The sequence below is a fragment of the Myxine glutinosa genome, chromosome 4, assembly GCF_964187855.1.
Source record: "Myxine glutinosa chromosome 4, kmMyxGlut1.1, whole genome shotgun sequence".
Lineage (NCBI taxonomy): Eukaryota > Metazoa > Chordata > Myxini > Myxiniformes > Myxinidae > Myxine > Myxine glutinosa.
In genome coordinates this window covers 156653318-156673483 of record NC_136264.1, presented here as the reverse complement: position 1 = coordinate 156673483, position 20166 = coordinate 156653318, and positions in this window count along the sequence as shown.

Genomic DNA, 20166 nt, shown 5'->3' with positions numbered 1-20166 from the left:
AATTCGACGCGTTGGAGCACCTCGGCATCGTGCGGCGCTCCGATAGCGCGTGGGCCTCGCCACTGCACATCGTGCCAAAGCCGGGGGGTGGATGGCGCCCATGTGGCGACTACCGCCATCTCAATGACGCTACCACCCCCAACAGGTACCCGATCCCGCATATCCAAGACTTCTCCGCCCGTCTGGCGGGACGGGTCATTTTTTCGAAAATTGATCTCATACGGGGATATCACCAGGTACCTGTCAGGGCGGCCGACGTCCCTAAAACGGCAGTCATCACGCCGTTCGGCTTATTCGAATTCTTGCAGATGCCGTTTGGTCTCAAGAACGCGGCTCAGGCGTTCCAGCGCTTGATGGACGGCGTGCTGCGTGACCTGCCGTTCCTTTTCGTTTACCTGGACGACATCCTCGTCGCCAGCATGTCCCGGGCCGAGCACCTCCTCCACCTCCGAACACTGTTCGGTGCGCCTCAGCGAGCATGGCCTCATCGTCAACCCGGCCAAATGCCACTTCGGCACGACGGCCGTTGATTTTTTGGGCCACCACATCACCAAGAACGGGGCCGTGCCGCTGCCAACCAAGGTCAAGGCCATCACCACGTTCCCGCGTCCCCGCACCATAAAGGCCCTGCAGGAATTCCTGGGAATGGTGAATTTTTATCACCGCTTCGTGCCCCGCGCTGCTCAACTCATGCGGCCCCTCTACGAAGCCCTCCGGGGCAAGCCGGCCAAGCACAACATCGCCTGGTCCGCAGCAATGGATGCGGCCTTCCAAAGCTCAAAGCGGGCCCTCGCCGACGCAACACTGCTCGCTCACCCGGTGCTCAACGCTCCCATCGCCCTCACCACGGATGCCTCCGACTACGCGGTGGGCGCCGTACATGAGCAATGGGTGAACGGGGTTTGGCAGCCACTCGCTTTTTTCAGCCGGCAGCTCCGGCCGAACGAGCTCAAATACAGCACGTTTGACCGTGAGCTCCTCGGTCTACACCTGGCCGTCCGCCATTTCCGCCACCTCCTGGAGGGCCGACCTTTCACGGCGTTCGTCGACCACAAGCCGTTGGTTTACGCCATGGCCAAGGTCACGGAGCCGTGGTCGGCCCGCCAACAGCGCCACCTCTCCGCCGTGTCGGAGGTTACCACGGACATCCGGCACGTCGCCGGCAAAAACAACGCCGTGGCCGTCTGTCTTTCCCGGGCCAGCGCGAACGCGGTCCACCTGGGCGTGGACTTTGCGCTTATGGCGGCGGACCAAACCACCGACACCACGGTGCAAGCCCTCCGGGCGGCGGACACGGGCCTCCGCCTGGCCGACATCCCCTTCGCGGACACTGTCCTGCTCTGCGACGTCTCCCAAGGCCAGCCTCGCCCCATCGTGCCCGTCACCTGGCAACGCCGCATCTTCGCCTCCCTCCGCGGCCTTTCCCACCCGGGCCGGAAAGCTTCCCAGAAGCTGGTGTCGGCGCGATTCGTCTGGCACGGCCTTCGTCGGGACGTCCGCGATTGGACCAGCACCTGCACGGCCTGCCAACGGGCCAAGGTCCACCGACACACCCAGGCCCCACTGGCACCTTTCACCGTGCCCGAACGACGTTTCGACCACGTCAACGTGGATCTGGTGGGCCCCCTCCCCCCGTCACGGGGGTTCACACACCTGCTCACCATGGTGGACAGGACCACCAGGTGGCCCGAGGCCGTTCCCCTCGTCTCCACCACCACCGCCGACGTGGCGCAGGCTTTCATCGCCACCTGGGTCGCCCGCTTCGGCGCACCGGCGGACATCTCGTCAGACCGCGGACCACAGTTCACCTCCGAGCTGTGGGGCGCGGTCGCCCGCAACCTGGGGGTCAAGCTCCACCGTACTACGGCCTACCACCCCCAAGCAAACGGGTTGTGCGAGCGATTCCACCGCTCCATGAAGGCCGCGCTCATGGCCGGCCTTCAAGATGGCGGTTGGGCCGACCGGCTGCCGTGGGTCCTTTTGGGCCTCCGCACGGCCCCCAAGGAGGACCTCCAGGCATCCACCGCCGAGCTTGTCTATGGCCAGGCGCTACGCGTCCCGGGCGAATTCGTGCCCGACGCTACCAGTCCCTGGTCCGCAGCTCACCAGCGCTCGGACCTCCAGGAGGCCGCCCGACGGTTTGCCCCCGTGCCAACATCCCACCACGGTGACCCCCAGTCCTACGTCCCCCCAGCACTTCGCACAGCGGAGTATGTTTTTGTGCGTCACGACGCACATCGGGGGCCACTCCGGCCGCCGTACGACGGGCCCTTCCGGGTGCTGCGACGGGACGACAAGTCGTTCGTCATCGACATCGGCGGCAGGTCGGACCGGATTGTGGTGGACCGCCTCAAGCCAGCGCACGTGGACGTCGACCACCCACCACGGGTGGCCCTTCCGCCGCGGCGAGGCCGCCCCCCGTCCACGGTGCCCCCCACTCGACCGCCCACCACCACACCAGACCCCCTCCCACGACCCGCCAGGGGTCGCTTCGGCCGGGTCATCATGACCCCCCTCAAATTGACCCTGCCGGTGCAAGTCGATTCTGGGGGGACGTGTGTAGCGGCTACCGCTGGGTTTTCACAATCGCCTTGCACCTATCAAGGACGCGGAGCGATCACCATGCCGGGCTCGTCCAGGACGCCCGGGCAGGCCCGTGCTCAACTTGCCAGGCCTCGGTCGGGACGCCCGGGCATGCCCGGGCAGGCTCGCCCTCAACTTGCCAGGCCGCAGCCAGGACGCTGGGCCACACCCCCTCTCGCCTTTCCTGGGCAAACGCTCCGGGATAATATGTATATATATTGCTGCCCGATAAACGGGCTTTTCAGAGTGCCTGAGTGTTTGGTTTGATTAAAGCAACTCGGATGAATTCCATCTTTTTGTCGCGTCCATTCTTCCGATCGACGTGGGAGCCCCAGCTCCTTCAATATACTGTATATATACAAACTCCTCCATAACTCCAAAATCATGAAACTTAGCGGAACCAAACTTTGCATGCATACACCTGGACCTCCAACAAATTACAATGATGAAAACTTGGTGTGCTTGGGTGTGTTATAACACCCTTTCTGAAAATGATTACGCGGTGCTCATAAAAAAAAAACCCGATGTGGTGGTTTGCCAATATGGAGGCCCGCCCTCTTAGTCATCCCACTGCATCTCGCTGGGTTCTTAAGCCGCCATTTTGTTTCGGCCTACTCAAATGTGCCTTGCCTTGGAAACACGATCGATTATCATTTCATAATTAAAGCATATCATCAAAATCTGTATTCGGATATGAGGATTGGATGCTGTAGACTAAAATACTAAATAATCTTCAAATCTGGAATGAAATCTGACAAAATTTACCATATATTGCGATTTTATAACTAAGTGTATATATGCTTTTATTTAAGTGAGGCTGTGATTATCATTCTTGGGTTAGTTTTTTTATTTGACGTAATTATCATTTTTAACTTAATTCATACTTCCATGGGAACTGCTCGAAGATGCGTTTTTTGAATGAAACATTTTTAGCAAAGAACACTTTTTTAGTCGTTGGGACTGCTGTTACGTTAGGGTCAATTCTGCAGTTGGAATTTTGAGGATCGGTTCAGATTAAGAATTTGTGGAGCTTATCGCATTGTGGTTTTAAACCGTGTGCGGAAATAAAATAAAGGTTTGAACACAGCCCGGTGAAGTCCGGAGAGTTGTATGGGGGTGGAGGGTGGAGTGAGAGGGGGTTTCGGGGGAGAGTTGTATGAGGGTGGAGTGGGAGGGCGGATGCAAATGGTATGTCCGCCCTCCATTCCTGAACACAGGAATGTTGGCCAAACCCCATCCGGATGAAATGAGTTAATAAACGAATCTGTTCATCCATACCACAAGAGAGCCGTGTGTGTGTGTGTGTGTGTGTGTGTGTGTGTGTGTGTGTGTGTGTGTGTGTGTGTGTGTGTGTGTGTGTGTGTGTGTGTGTGTAATATTAAATATTAATTTTCCTTATTGGGTGTAGGTCGGGGAGTGTTTTCGGCACCTACAAAAAAATAGAAAAAAAACAAGACAAATTGATTTCCCTTAACGATGGCATGTGTTTGGTCTGACGAAAATACAGAAACCACCTTAGATTTAAAAATTGATTGAAGGTTGATTTGATTTTTAAAAGGTTGATTTAAAAAAAAATAATTAAGAGGGCCCGGATGAAGGGGACCCGACACTTGGTGTTGCCCTGGGGTCCATTCTGGCTCTCGGCGGCTGGCCCTGGCAGTTGCAACTGCTAAACCAGAAAGCATCTGAAAATGCAAAGCCCGTCCATGTCCGTTTGTATTCAGACTTCTTCTTCTTCTTTTTCCGAAAAATGAAAATTGGTGATTTTATGCAGCCCTGAACTTTGAGCTTTAGATATAATAAAAAAAAAAACAATCTGCTTCTCGCTTTTGATTGGTGAACAAATTAATTGACCCAATATGCAAATTATTAAAATTTCAGGTCAATCGCATGAAAATTGATGATTTTATGTGGCGCTGACCCTTGACCTTTTGACAGAACTATTATTTTGCCTTCTCCATATTCTCATAATAGAGCTTTGGTGAAAATTTAATGACAAAACTCAAATGGTAAAAAGGTTACAGCCCTGACACGGACACTGCACACACACACAGATACACACACACAGATACACACACACACATACACAGATACACACACACAGATACACACACACAGATACAGACACACAGACACACACACACACACACACACACACACACACACACACACACACACCTTGTTTTTTTATTTTTGTTCCTCACAATTGTATCTCTTATGATTTTCAATTCTTATTTCTCTTTTTCAATTCTTATTTAAAAATGCATTTAATTAATTGTACAGTATTGGTTGTTCCCAAACGTAAATATAAATAATTTCATGGATTGCTGTAAATGATGTTAATTTCACAACATCCCATACAACAAACACAACATGCATTTTAAGGCCATTTTCCCTGCTAGAGCGGGAGTTAGCCTCGCGGTCCCCATGACAATCTTCTCCATTTTGCCCTATTTTCTGCATCTCCCCTTGTTAACCCCCTTGCCCGCATTTCTTCTTCGACCATCTTTAGCCAAGTCTTTCTCACAACATCCCACATTCCAACATCCCATCTCACAACTTTTTCACAACATCCCATATTCAACCTTATTTAAATGGTAAACCTCAAACATAGTTCCTCTACCTAAAGCAAGAACCTTAACCTGTAAGCAATTGACGAGTTTCCCGACTGCATGGATCATCAGCTGAGCACCGTTCTACCTCGAGGTTTCGATCCTTTCAGCCCAGGATAACACACACACACACACACACACACACACACACACACACACACACACACACACACACACACACACACACACACACACACACACGAACGGCCTCAAGGTAATAAACAGCTTCTCTCCATCTCATTGAGGTATACAAACAACAAGCCACTAATAAATCAATGCAGGTTGTTGTTATTCATCCAGTCGAAATAAAACAGTAAAAGTTTGTCATTGAAAAAAATCTTTGTCACCGACTATTAAATGCAGCATTTTTCAATTATAAACTTTTACTGCCAACAGGTGCCTTAACATTATATTATAATACTAACACTCTAACACACACACAGACACACACCGACACACACAGACACACACCTAGACACACACCCAGACACACACACATAGACACACACATAGACAAACACAAACAGACACACACCCAGACACACACCCAGACACACACATAGACAAACACACTTCAGACACATACACCCAGACACACACATAGACACACACATAGACAAACACACACAGACACACCCAGACACAAACATAGACAAACACACAGACACACACCCAGACACACACATAGACACACACATAGACAAACACACACAGACACACACCCAGACACACACATAGACAAACACACACAGACACAGACACCCAGACACACACATAGACACACACATAGACAAACACACACAGACACACACCCAGACACACACATAGACAAACACACTTCAGACACATACACCCAGACACACACATAGACACACACACACACACACACACACATACACACACACATACACACACACACACACACACACACACACACACACACACACACACACACTCGTCCCTGGCAGCGACAAAGACTGATAGTGATGGAAAAGTGGCACCGACTCTGCTGATTCAGTTCCGAGGTAAAAAGGCAAGAAGGAGAGACGGAGAGATTGATGTTGACAGAGGAATTTCACAGCTATAGTGAGGAGGGCGAAACTGGGCGAGGAAGGGGGTGGGGAGGCGTGGGACGGTGGTCGATCTCTGAACGAGAGAATGGAGAGAGAGACCGATAGAAAGTGCTCTGCAGGTCTCGACTCACTCAAAACCGACCGTACAATACACATCTCATGCCTGCACTCGAATCACACTCGACACTCGAACCACCGCAAGACTAACGTGCCTGAACACATATAAACGTCAGTCTCCTCCACTCGTTTACGTTAACCATGTGCTTGGTACAACAATAAGCGGATGCAAATCGGAGTGGATGAAGAGGGAAAAATGGACTCGTAAAAAGATTGGCTCAATTTGTGCGCTTCCGCCCGCCCAGCTGTGCAGCGGGGTCGTGCCTTTGGGATGCAAATGCTCGCGGAATGGGAGGCATGGCGCACCATCTGTAAGGCTGCGCGGGCACGATCTGTCAGTAAGGGTTGCTTGCAGCTGCCGAACGGGTCCAAACGCGGCTCCAATGGAGGATCTCACAAACCCATCCGTGTCACCACTTCCACTTAACGTCGGCTTGTTCGTATTCCCATTTGAACTTCTGCAACGTGATGCAGAAGGGATTCCTGATTCAAATCCTATTTACCAAATGCGTTTGTCCATCGTCTACTAATATCCTCGTGATTCACGTACGTCTACATATGTACATTGATGTATTTGGCATGGACGTGGTCTATGTGAACACTCCTATACGAGCATTCGATTAATGCAAAAACAAAAAATTGGATACAACTCAGATGATGTGCAAGCAAGTATCAAATGTTCCAAACTATAACATCTCCAGATAAAACATGGAATCTTTGGGGATTTTAAAAATGGCAAACCACAAACCTGTAAAAAGCTGTTTTTTTCTTCTTGAAATAGAAATGGACACCATTAGTGTCTCAGTTGATATGGACACCATCTTGGTAACTACAAAGAAGGAATCACAGGATAAGGTCACAAGTGTTCAAATCACAATATATTTAATTAACATTACCGATACATTACATATACCAGCTTAGTCTATACCTACTGTATATACATACCAGCTTATAGTGCAGCGGCATAGCAAACCAATTGTGCATTTTGTGATGGAAGCACCAAATTTGGCAGAATGATAGAATATTATATGGAGAACATTTTCAGATATGGAACCACTTTGGAATTCACCCCAATGTGGCCGCCATATTGGATTTCAAAATGGCGGCTTTAAAATCTTTAATTACAAATATTTCTGGTTCTATACCAGCTACAGCCTTGATTTTAGTGTCTGGATGTACAAACTTGAGGTCAAGGAATTTAATGGTTCTACTTAGAAGTTGATTTACTGACGCCATATTGGATTCCAAGATGGCGGCTTCCGAAAATCTGCTGACCGATATCTCTGGTTCTATGCCAGCTAGATACTTGATTCTGGTGTCTAGATGTACATTTCTGAGGTCAATGAATTGAATGGTTGTATTGAAATATGTTTTAATGCACATAAGCAACTGATAATCCCATATTACGTACATTGTATACACACGTTCAGCAAGAGAACTAGCGAGCGTATTGCATCAAGTCATGCCAAGTGTCACAGTTCCAACTCAATGTGAGCAGTCACCATCACAGGCACACAGTGCTGTGCATTTCAGAGCCGCTTTCTTGCACTTGCATCTCAGATTTTCATTTCATTTCTTGCACATCAGATGGCGGAGAAAGCATGCCTAGTCTTCTTGGATGTGAAGTGCCCCGCATGGAACTTGGCAGCAACATCTGGGTGTTTCTCTGCAATGCCAACCATGTCCCTGATGTGGACTGGTAACCAGCGAGCATAGTGGATATGGTCCAATGCAGCGAACCATGTAGCTAGCTCTGGTAGGGTGTCCATGTACAGCGTGAAGTTGGACTCTCTCAGTGAACGTATGTAGAGGAGTATACAGAGCTCCAGGTTAAGTACAGTGGCCCAGTACTGAAACTGTGGACATGCCGCTGCTCTCTGGTCACACCATGCCTCGAACTCCAATGGTTCCTCATCTCTTGCAGTTGCTCTTTCGTTGTATATGTCATATGCACGATGCTGCAGTATGTGTAGGGCAGCAACAGTTACTTGGTGGGCGCGTCTTGTACGGCTGACGTGAGCTGCACGCAAGAAGGAGTCTGCTGTGCCAGCTGTTGCTATCTCTGCCTGAACCAATGCCTGTGTCCAACCGCTGTCTTGCAGCCAGTCTCCTGCTGTCTTCAAAGCTGCCATCTCTGTGTGTAGACCACCCAGCATGACCACAAAGAGATCTTCACCATGTGTGTCTGGCCAGTTCCATTGCACCTGCTTGGCGATCGCATAAAGTGGTTGGTCCAGTGTGACGACGGGTATCTGTCCAGGGTTTAGCTCATTGATCGCTGCTTTCACGACATCCATGGCATGGCGGATCATTGGCACTGAGTGGGCTTGGTCATGGAAGAGGGGAAGCAAGGCAGTGGGTGTGACTGTGATACTAGTATCCTTGGCCGATTGGTTCTCTGCGTGATGTGCAGCCCAAGAAATGTTTCCTGGATTCTGTGTGTCACCACTGTCACATGCATCCTTCACAGTCTGGAGCCACCTCTTCTCTTTATCCAGTTCAGCTTGTGCAGGATTCCTCTGCAGCGACGCCTGGGTTCCAGCTGGTACAGGGTGGCTTTTGGCAAGTGAACTAACTGGTTGTACATCTGTGTAATACCGTGGAAGGTCCTCCACAGTCTTGACATTTGAGACACCCCCGATGATGACAATACCTCGGTCTGTGCCTTGATTGTCATAGTCTGGATGTTGTATCAATGAAATACCAGTTCCGTGGAAGGAGTCGTGTGCTGTCGTGGAACTGGGATTGTGGTCTATATTATCCACAGCTGATGTGGTGAACACTCCACCGCGGAGCTTTGGGGGACAGACCACCTTCTCCGCCCGAAAGCGCTGACAGACCCCGTTCCCCAGCTCTGCAGAGATCCGTAGCACTCTATCATAGGCAATGCTGATCCCTAGTCCAGATAATGTGTCAACCAGTTCCCTCTTTCGCGTATGGGCTTGAAGCATCAAGCCAAGATATATTGGCAAAGGAGTCTCTTGACTAATGCTGTGTCGTACGTCTGTGCCTGCACCTCTCCTCTCATGCTTCACACTGTTGTATTTGAGAAGTTGAGCTATTGTCACAGACGCCGATGCCGATGACTGACATGCCTGATCTTTGATGCCTGCGCCCTCTAAAATCATGGAGACCATTGTCAGCAGCAGTTGTGGCACAGACTCTTCTTGACATTTGTTTGAGAAGGACCCATTGAAAGGCTGAGATGACTGGAACATATCCTTCCTTATAATCCCTGCAGCTCGTGCCAGGTGCACAACATCACTGTCAATATCATGTTGACATGCCTTGGCTAATGCACTGCCAATGTCTTCCTGAAACACCAGCAGGACATCTCTTCCCTGCCTGTGCTCCTGCAGATCAGGGAAGTGTGCCAGGATACGCTCCTTGAGTCTGGTTGTATGGACTCGTGTTTCCAGCACAACTCCGAACTGTTCCATTCTCATTGTGTAGAGCTTGGTGAGGTCTGCCATCTTGAATACAGGAGCAGTGTCTTCTTCTTTAGCAGTTTCCTCTATGTACGTTACCAGTTCAGAAAGGACTATTGCTGAAATGACATCTACCGTGCTCTGGCTTTGCTCAGCAAGCTTTTTTGCTGCCCTCACGCGGTTGTATAGGGATGTCAAACATTTCTTATGGTACTTGGCCTCTCTTGCGACCATGTCCCCAGCACTCAGTTGGGCTAACAAAGTGGTATCCTGAAGAAACTCTGCAGCCTTGCGAACGTGTTTATCTAGTTCCAATGTCGCTGCTTGATGAAACTCCAAACCAAGCTCTTGCTGGCAGAAGAAGCACAAATTGTCGCATATGCTATCAACACAAGCTGCCTGAGACCTAGTAAGCTTGTACTTATCTGTGATTGTACTGGGGATAGGGCTTCCCTCTGAATGACTTCTCTTCTGTACCCGCTGTAGCTTGGTAGTGTTATATTTCACCCTGCATGACTTGTGCCACTTGGCTTGGTGGGCAGCTAGAGTGGCAGCTATCCCTTGGCCTTCATCCAGTCGTTGCAAGTCCACGTCTTGTGGCAGCTTGCCTAGTTTATTGAATGCTGATAGATTGTCTTCAAGTGTCTTGTATCCAGCACCTGCATCAGTTCTTTTCATGACAGCAGGACACTGTAGGGACTCTCCTATATCAACTTGACACAGAACACAGAGTTCCCAGTCCAGTGGCGTCTTTGGCGTTGAAGTTACATGCTTGGTAACATGAACTAACTTGAACTGCTTCGACATGATTGAAACCTGGATGGAGCAAACAAACAAAAAAGTCGTTTAATTAGGGGTTAATCAACGGACCAGCATGTTTTATCTACAGGACAATAAACGACCCCCCCTGAAATTTGACACCAAATGACCTCTTTTAGGGGTATTTTTGGCCGAAATTTTCAAATTTTTCACTCCCCAGACCCCTAGATGTTCCCTTGAGCTCAGAATCGCCGCTGTAATGTGTCTACTGATGTTAGAAAAGATATAGGGTGAATGGGGCAATAATTGTGCCTGTAGGATTTGTTTCCGCCACCCCCCCTAAGGGTTACAGATTTTTAAAGCCGCCATTTTGAAATCCAATATGGCGGCGACCTTGGGTGAATTTCAAAGTGGTTCCATATCTGAAAATGTTCTAAATATAACATTCTATCATTGTGCCAAATTTGGTGCTTCCATCACAAAATGCACAATTCTTCTTAAATTTTTGCTATGCCGCTGCACTATTAGTCTATAACCTATATACATACCAGCTTAGTCTATAACCTATATACATACCAGCTTAGTCTATAACCTATATACATACCAGCTTAGTCTATAACCTATATACATACCAGCTTGGTCTATAACCTATATACATACCAGCTTGGTCTATAACCTATATACATACCAGCTTGGTCTATAACCTATATACATACCAGCTTGGTCTATAACCTATATACATACCAGCTTGGTCTATAACCTATATACATACCAGCTTGGTCTATAACCTATATACATACCAGCTTGGTCTATAACCTATATACATACCAGCTTAGTCTATAACCTATATACATACCAGCTTGGTCTATAACCTATATACATACCAGCTTGGTCTATAACCGACATACATACCAGCTTGGTCTATAACCTATATACATACCAGCTTGGTCTATAACCTATATACATACCAGCTTGGTCTATAACATATATACATACCAGCTTGGTCTATAACCTATATACATACCAGCTTGGTCTATAACATATGTACATACCAGCTTGGTCTATAACCTATATACATACCAGCTTGGTCTATAACCTATATACATACCAGCTTGGTCTATAACCTATATACATACCAGCTTGGTCTATAACCTATATACATACCAGCTTGGTCTATAACCTATATACATACCAGCTTGGTCTATAACCTATATACATACCAGCTTGGCCTATAACCTATATACATACCAGCTTAGCCTATAACCTATATACATACCAGCTTAGTCTATAACCTATATACATACCAGCTTGGTCTATACCTATATACATACCAGCTTAGTCTATAACCTATATACATACCAGCTTGGTCTATAACCTATATACATACCAGCTTAGTCTATAACCTATATACATACCAGCTTGGTCTATAACCTATATACATACCAGCTTAGTCTATAACCTATATACATACTAGCTTGGTCTATAACCTATATACATACCAGCTTAGTCTATAACCTATATACATACCAGCTTAGTCTATAACCTATATACATACCAGCTTAGTCTATAACCTATATACATACCAGCTTGGTCTATAACCTATATACATACCAGCTTGGTCTATAACCGATATACATACCAGCTTGGTCTATAACCTACATACATACCAGCTTGGTCTATAACCTACATACATACCAGCTTAGTCTATAACCTATATACATACCAGCTTGGTCTATAACCTATATACATACCAGCTTGGTCTATACCTATATACATACCAGCTTAGTCTATAACCTATATACATACCAGCTTAGTCTATAACCTATATACATACCAGCTTAGTCTATAACCTATATACATACCAGCTTAGTCTATAACCTATATACATACCAGCTTAGTCTATAACCTATATACATACCAGCTTCGTCTATAACCTATATACATACCAGCTTGGTCTATAACCTATATACATACCAGCTTGGTCTATAACCTATATACATACCAGCTTGGTCTATAACCTATATACATACCAGCTTGGTCTATAACCTATATACATACCAGCTTGGCCTATAACCTATATACATACCAGCTTAGTCTATAACCTATATACATACCAGCTTAGTCTATAACCTATATACATACCAGCTTAGTCTGTAACCTATATACATATCAGCTTAGTCTATAACCTATATACATACCAGCTTGGTCTATAACCTATATACATACCAGCTTAGTCTATAACCTATATACATACCAGCTTGGTCTATAACCTATATACATACCAGCTTGGTCTATAACCTATATACATACCAGCTTGGTCTATAACCTATATACATACCAGCTTGGTCTATAACCTATATACATACCAGCTTGGTCTATAACCTATATACATACCAGCTTGGTCTATAACCTATATACAGACCAGCTTGGTCTATAACCTATATACATACCAGCTTGGTCTATAACCTATATACATACCAGCTTGGTCTATAACCTATATACAGACCAGCTTGGTCTATAACCTATATACATACCAGCTTGGTCTATAACCTATATACATAGCAGCTTAGTCTATAACCTATATACATACCAGCTTGGTCTATAACCTATATACATACCAGCTTGGTCTATAACCTATATACGTACCAGCTTGGCCTATAACCTATATACATACCAGCTTAGTCTATAACCTATATACATACCAGCTGTCTATAACCTATATACATACCAGCTTAGTCTATAACCTATATACATACCAGCTTAGTCTATAACCTATATACATACCAGCTTGGTCTATGCCTATATACATACCAGCTTAGTCTATAACCTATACACATACCAGCTTAGTCTATAACCTATATACATACCAGCTTAGTCTATAACCTATATACATACCAGCTTAGTCTATAACCTATACACATACCAGCTTAGTCTATAACCTATATACATACCAGCTTAGTCTATAACCTATACACATACCAGCTTAGTCTATAACCTATATACATACCAGCTTAGTCTATAACCTATATACATACCAGCTTGGTCTATAACCTATATACATACCAGCTTGGTCTATACCTATATACATACCAGCTTGGTCTATACCTATATACATACCAGATTAGTCTATAACCTATATACATACCAGATTAGTCTATAACCTATATACATACCAGCTTAGTCTATAACCTATATACATACCAGCTTAGTCTATAACCTATATACATACCAGCTTAGTCTATAACCTATATACATACCAGCTTAGTCTATAACCTATATACATACCAGCTTAGTCTATAACCTATATACATACCAGCTTAGTCTATAACCTATATACATACCAGCTTAGTCTATAACCTATATACATACCAGCTTAGTCTATAACCTATACACATACCAGCTTAGTCTATAACCTATATACATACCAGCTTAGTCTATAACCTATATACATACCAGCTTAGTCTATAACCTATATACATACCAGCTTAGTCTATAACCTATACACATACCAGCTTAGTCTATAACCTATACACATACCAGCTTAGTCTATAACCTATATACATACCAGCTTAGTCTATAACCTATATACATACCAGCTTAGTCTATAACCTATATACAAACCAGCTTAGTCTATAACCTATATACATACAAGCTTGGTCTATAACCTATATACATACCAGCTTGGTCTATAACCTATATACATACCAGCTTAGTATATAACCTATATACATACCAGCTTGGTCTATAACCTATATACATACCAGCTTAGTCTATAACCTATATACATACCAGCTTAGTCTATAACCTATATACATACCAGCTTAGTCTATAACCTATATACATACCAGCTTAGTCTATAACCAATATACATACCAGCTTGGTCTATAACCGATATACATACCAGCTTGGTCTATAACCTACATGCATACCAGCTTGGTCTATAACCTATATACATACCAGCTTGGTCTATAACCGATATACATACCAGCTTGGTCTATAACCTATATACATACCAGCTTGGTCTATAACCTATATACATACCAGCTTGGTCTATAACCTATATACATACCAGCTTGGTCTATAACCGATATACATACCAGCTTGGTCTATAACCTACATACATACCAGCTTAGTCTATAACCTATATACATACCAGCTTGGTCTATAACCTATATACATACCAGCTTGGTCTATACCTATATACATACCAGCTTGGTCTATACCTATATACATACCAGATTAGTCTATAACCTATATACATACCAGCTTGGTCTATAACCTATATACATACCACCTTGGTCTATAACCTATATACATACCAGCTTGGTCTATAACCTATATACATACCAGCTTAGTCTATAACCTATATACATACCAGCTTGGTCTATAACCTATATACATACCAGCTTGGTCTATAACCTATATACATACCAGCTTGGTCTATAACATATATACATACCAGCTTGGTCTATAACATATATACATACCAGCTTGGTCTATAACCTATATACATACCAGCTTGGTCTATAACATATATACATACCAGCTTGGTATATAACCTATATACATACCAGCTTGGTCTATAACATATATACATACCAGCTTGGTCTATAACCTATATACATACCAGCTTGGTCTATAACCTATATACATACCAGCTTGGTCTATAACCTATATACATACCAGCTTGGTCTATAACCTATATACATACCAGCTTGGTCTATAACCTATATACATACCAGCTTGGTCTATAACCTATATACATACCAGCTTGGTCTATAACCTATATACATACCAGCTTGGCCTATAACCTATATACATACCAGCTTAGTCTATAACCTATATACATACCAGCTTAGTCTATAACCTATATACATACCAGCTTAGCCTATAAGCTATATACATACCAGCTTAGTCTATAACCTATATACATACCAGCTTGGTCTATACCTATATACATACCAGCTTGGTCTATAACCTATATACATACCAGCTTAGTCTATAACCTATATACATACCACCTTGGTCTATAACCTATATACATACCACCTTGGTCTATAACCTATATACATACCAGCTTAGTCTATAACCTATATACATACCAGCTTAGTCTATAACCTATATACATACCAGCTTGGTCTATAACCTATATACATACCAGCTTGGTCTATAACCGATATACATACCAGCTTGGTCTATAACCTACATACATACCAGCTTTGTCTATAACCTATATACATACCAGCTTGGTCTATAACCTATATACATACCAGCTTGGTCTATAACCTATATACATACCAGCTTGGTCTATAACCTATATACATACCAGCTTGGTCTATACCTATATACATACCAGCTTAGTCTATAACCTATATACATACCAGCTTAGTCTATAACCTATATACATACCAGCTTAGTCTATAACCTATATACATACCAGCTTAGTCTATAACCTATATACATACCAGCTTAGTCTATAACCTATATACATACCAGCTTGGTCTATAACCTATATACATACCAGCTTGGTCTATAACCTATATACATACCAGCTTGGTCTATAACCTATATACATACCAGCTTAGTCTATAACCTATATACATACCAGCTTAGTCTATAACCTATATACATACCAGCTTAGTCTATAACCTATATACATACCAGCTTGGTCTATAACCTATATACATACCAGCTTGGTCTATAACCTATATACATACCAGCTTGGTCTATAACCTATATACATACCAGCTTGGTCTATAACCTATATACATACCAGCATGGTCTATAACCTATATACATACCAGCTTGGTCTATAACCTATATACATACCAGCTTGGTCTATAACCTATATACATACCAGCTTGGCCTATAACCTATATACATACCAGCTTAGTCTATAACCTATATACATACCAGCTGTCTATAACCTATATACATACCAGCTTAGTCTATAACCTATATACATACCAGCTTAGTCTATAACCTATATACATACCAGCTTGGTCTATGCCTATATACATACCAGCTTAGTCTATAACCTATACACATACCAGCTTAGTCTATAACCTATATACATACCAGCTTAGTCTATAACCTATATACATACCAGCTTAGTCTATAACCTATATACATACCAGCTTAGTCTATAACCTATACACATACCAGCTTAGTCTATAACCTATATACATACCAGCTTAGTCTATAACCTATACACATACCAGCTTAGTCTATAACCTATACACATACCAGCTTAGTCTATAACCTATATACATACCAGCTTAGTCTATAACCTATATACATACCAGCTTGGTCTATAACCTATATACATACCAGCTTGGTCTATACCTATATACATACCAGCTTGGTCTATACCTATATACATACCAGATTGGTCTATAACCTATATACATACCAGATTAGTCTATAACCTATATACATACCAGCTTAGTCTATAACCTATATACATACCAGCTTAGTCTATAACCTATATACATACTAGCTTAGTCTATAACCTATATACATACCAGCTTAGTCTATAACCTATATACATACCAGCTTAGTCTATAACCTATATACATACCAGCTTAGTCTATAACCTATATACATACCAGCTTAGTCTATAACCTATATACATACCAGCTTAGTCTATAACCTATACACATACCAGCTTAGTCTATAACCTATACACATACCAGCTTAGTCTATAACCTATATACATACCAGCTTAGTCTATAACCTATATACATACCAGCTTAGTCTATAACCTATATACAAACCAGCTTAGTCTATAACCTATATACATACCAGCTTGGTCTATAACCTATATACATACCAGCTTGGTCTATAACCTATATACATACCAGCTTGGTCTATAACCTATATACATACCAGCTTAGTCTATAACCTATATACATACCAGCTTAGTTTATAACCTATATACATACCAGCTTAGTCTATAACCTATATACATACCAGCTTAGTCTATAACCAATATACATACCAGCTTGGTCTATAACCGATATACATACCAGCTTGGTCTATAACCGATATACATACCAGCTTGGTCTATAACCGATATACATACCAGCTTGGTCTATAACCTACATGCATACCAGCTTGGTCTATAACCTATATACATACCAGCTTGGTCTATAACCGATATACATACCAGCTTGGTCTATAACCTATATACATACCAGCTTGGTCTATAACCTATATACATACCAGCTTGGTCTATAACCGATATACATACCAGCTTGGTCTATAACCTACATACATACCAGCTTAGTCTATAACCTATATACATACCAGCTTGGTCTATAACCTATATACATACCAGCTTGGTCTATACCTATATACATACCAGCTTGGTCTATACCTATATACATACCAGATTAGTCTATAACCTATATACATACCAGATTAGTCTATAACCTATATACATACCAGCTTAGTCTATAACCTATATACATACCAGCTTAGTCTATAACCTATATACATACCAGATTAGTCTATAACCTATATACATACCAGCTTGGTCTATACCTATATACATACCAGATTAGTCTATAACCTATATACATACCAGATTAGTCTATAACCTATATACATACCAGCTTAGTCTATAAGCTATATACATACCAGCTTGGTCTATAACCTATATACATACCAGCTTGGTCTATAACCTATATACATACCAGCTTAGTCTACAACCTATATACATACCAGCTTGGTCTATAACCTATATACATACCAGCTTGGTCTATAACCTATATACATACCAGCTTGGTCTATAACCTATATACAGACCAGCTTGGTCTATAACCTATATACATACCAGCTTGGTCTATAACCTATATACATACCAGCTTGGTCTATAACCTATATACAGACCAGCTTGGTCTATAACCTATATACATACCAGCTTGGTCTATAACCTATATACATAGCAGCTTAGTCTATAACCTATATACATAACAGCTTGGTCTATAACCTATATACATACCAGCTTGGTCTATAACCTATATACATACCAGCTTGGCCTATAACCTATATACATACCAGCTTAGTCTATAACCTATATACATACCAGCTGTCTATAACCTATATACATACCAGCTTAGTCTATAACCTATATACATACCAGCTTAGTCTATAACCTATATACATACCAGCTTGGTCTATGCCTATATACATACCAGCTTAGTCTATAACCTATACACATACCAGCTTAGTCTATAACCTATATACATACCAGCTTAGTCTAAAACCTATATACATACCACCTTAGTCTATAACCTATACACATACCAGCTTAGTCTATAACCTATATACATACCAGCTTAGTCTATAACCTATACACATACCAGCTTAGTCTATAACCTATATACATACCAGCTTGGTCTATAACCTATATACATACCAGCTTGGTCTATAACCTATATACATACCAGCTTAGTCTATAACCTATATACATACCAGCTTGGTCTATAACCTATATACATACCAGCTTGGTCTATAACCTATATACATACCAGCTTAGTATATAACCTATATACATACCAGCTTGGTCTATAACCTATATACATACCAGCTTAGTCTATAACCTATATACATACCAGCTTAGTCTATAACCTATATACATACCAGCTTAGTCTATAACCTATATACATACCAGCTTAGTCTATAACCTATATACATACCAGCTTAGTCTATAACCTATATACATACCAGCTTAGTCTATAACCTATATACATACCAGCTTGGTCTATAACCTATATACATACCAGCTTGGTCTATAACCTATATACATACCAGCTTGGTCTATAACCTATATACATACCAGCTTGGTCTATAACCTATATACATACCAGCTTGGTCTATAACCTATATACATACCAGCTTGGTCTATAACCTATATACATACCAGCTTGGTCTATAACCTATATACATACCAGCTTAGTCTATAACCTATATACATACCAGCTTGGTCTATAACCTATATACATACCAGCTTGGTCTATAACCGACATACATACCAGCTTGGTCTATAACCTATATACATACCAGCTTGGTCTATAACCTATATACATACCAGCTTGGTCTATAACATATATACATACCAGCTTGGTCTATAACCTATATACATACCAGCTTGGTCTATAACATATGTACATACCAGCTTGGTCTATAACCTATATACATACCAGCTTGGTCTATAACCTATATACATACCAGCTTGGTCTATAACCTATATACATACCAGCTTGGTCTATAACCTATATACATACCAGCTTGGCCTATAACCTATATACATACCAGCTTGGTCTATAACCTATATACATACCAGCTTGGCCTATAACCTATATACATACCAGCTTAGCCTATAACCTATATACATACCAGCTTAGTCTATAACCTATATACATACCAGCTTGGTCTATACCTATATACATACCAGCTTAGTCTATAACCTATATACATACCAGCTTGGTCTATAACCTATATACATACCAGCTTAGTCTATAACCTATATACATACCAGCTTGGTCTATAACCTATATACATACCAGCTTAGTCTATAACCTATATACA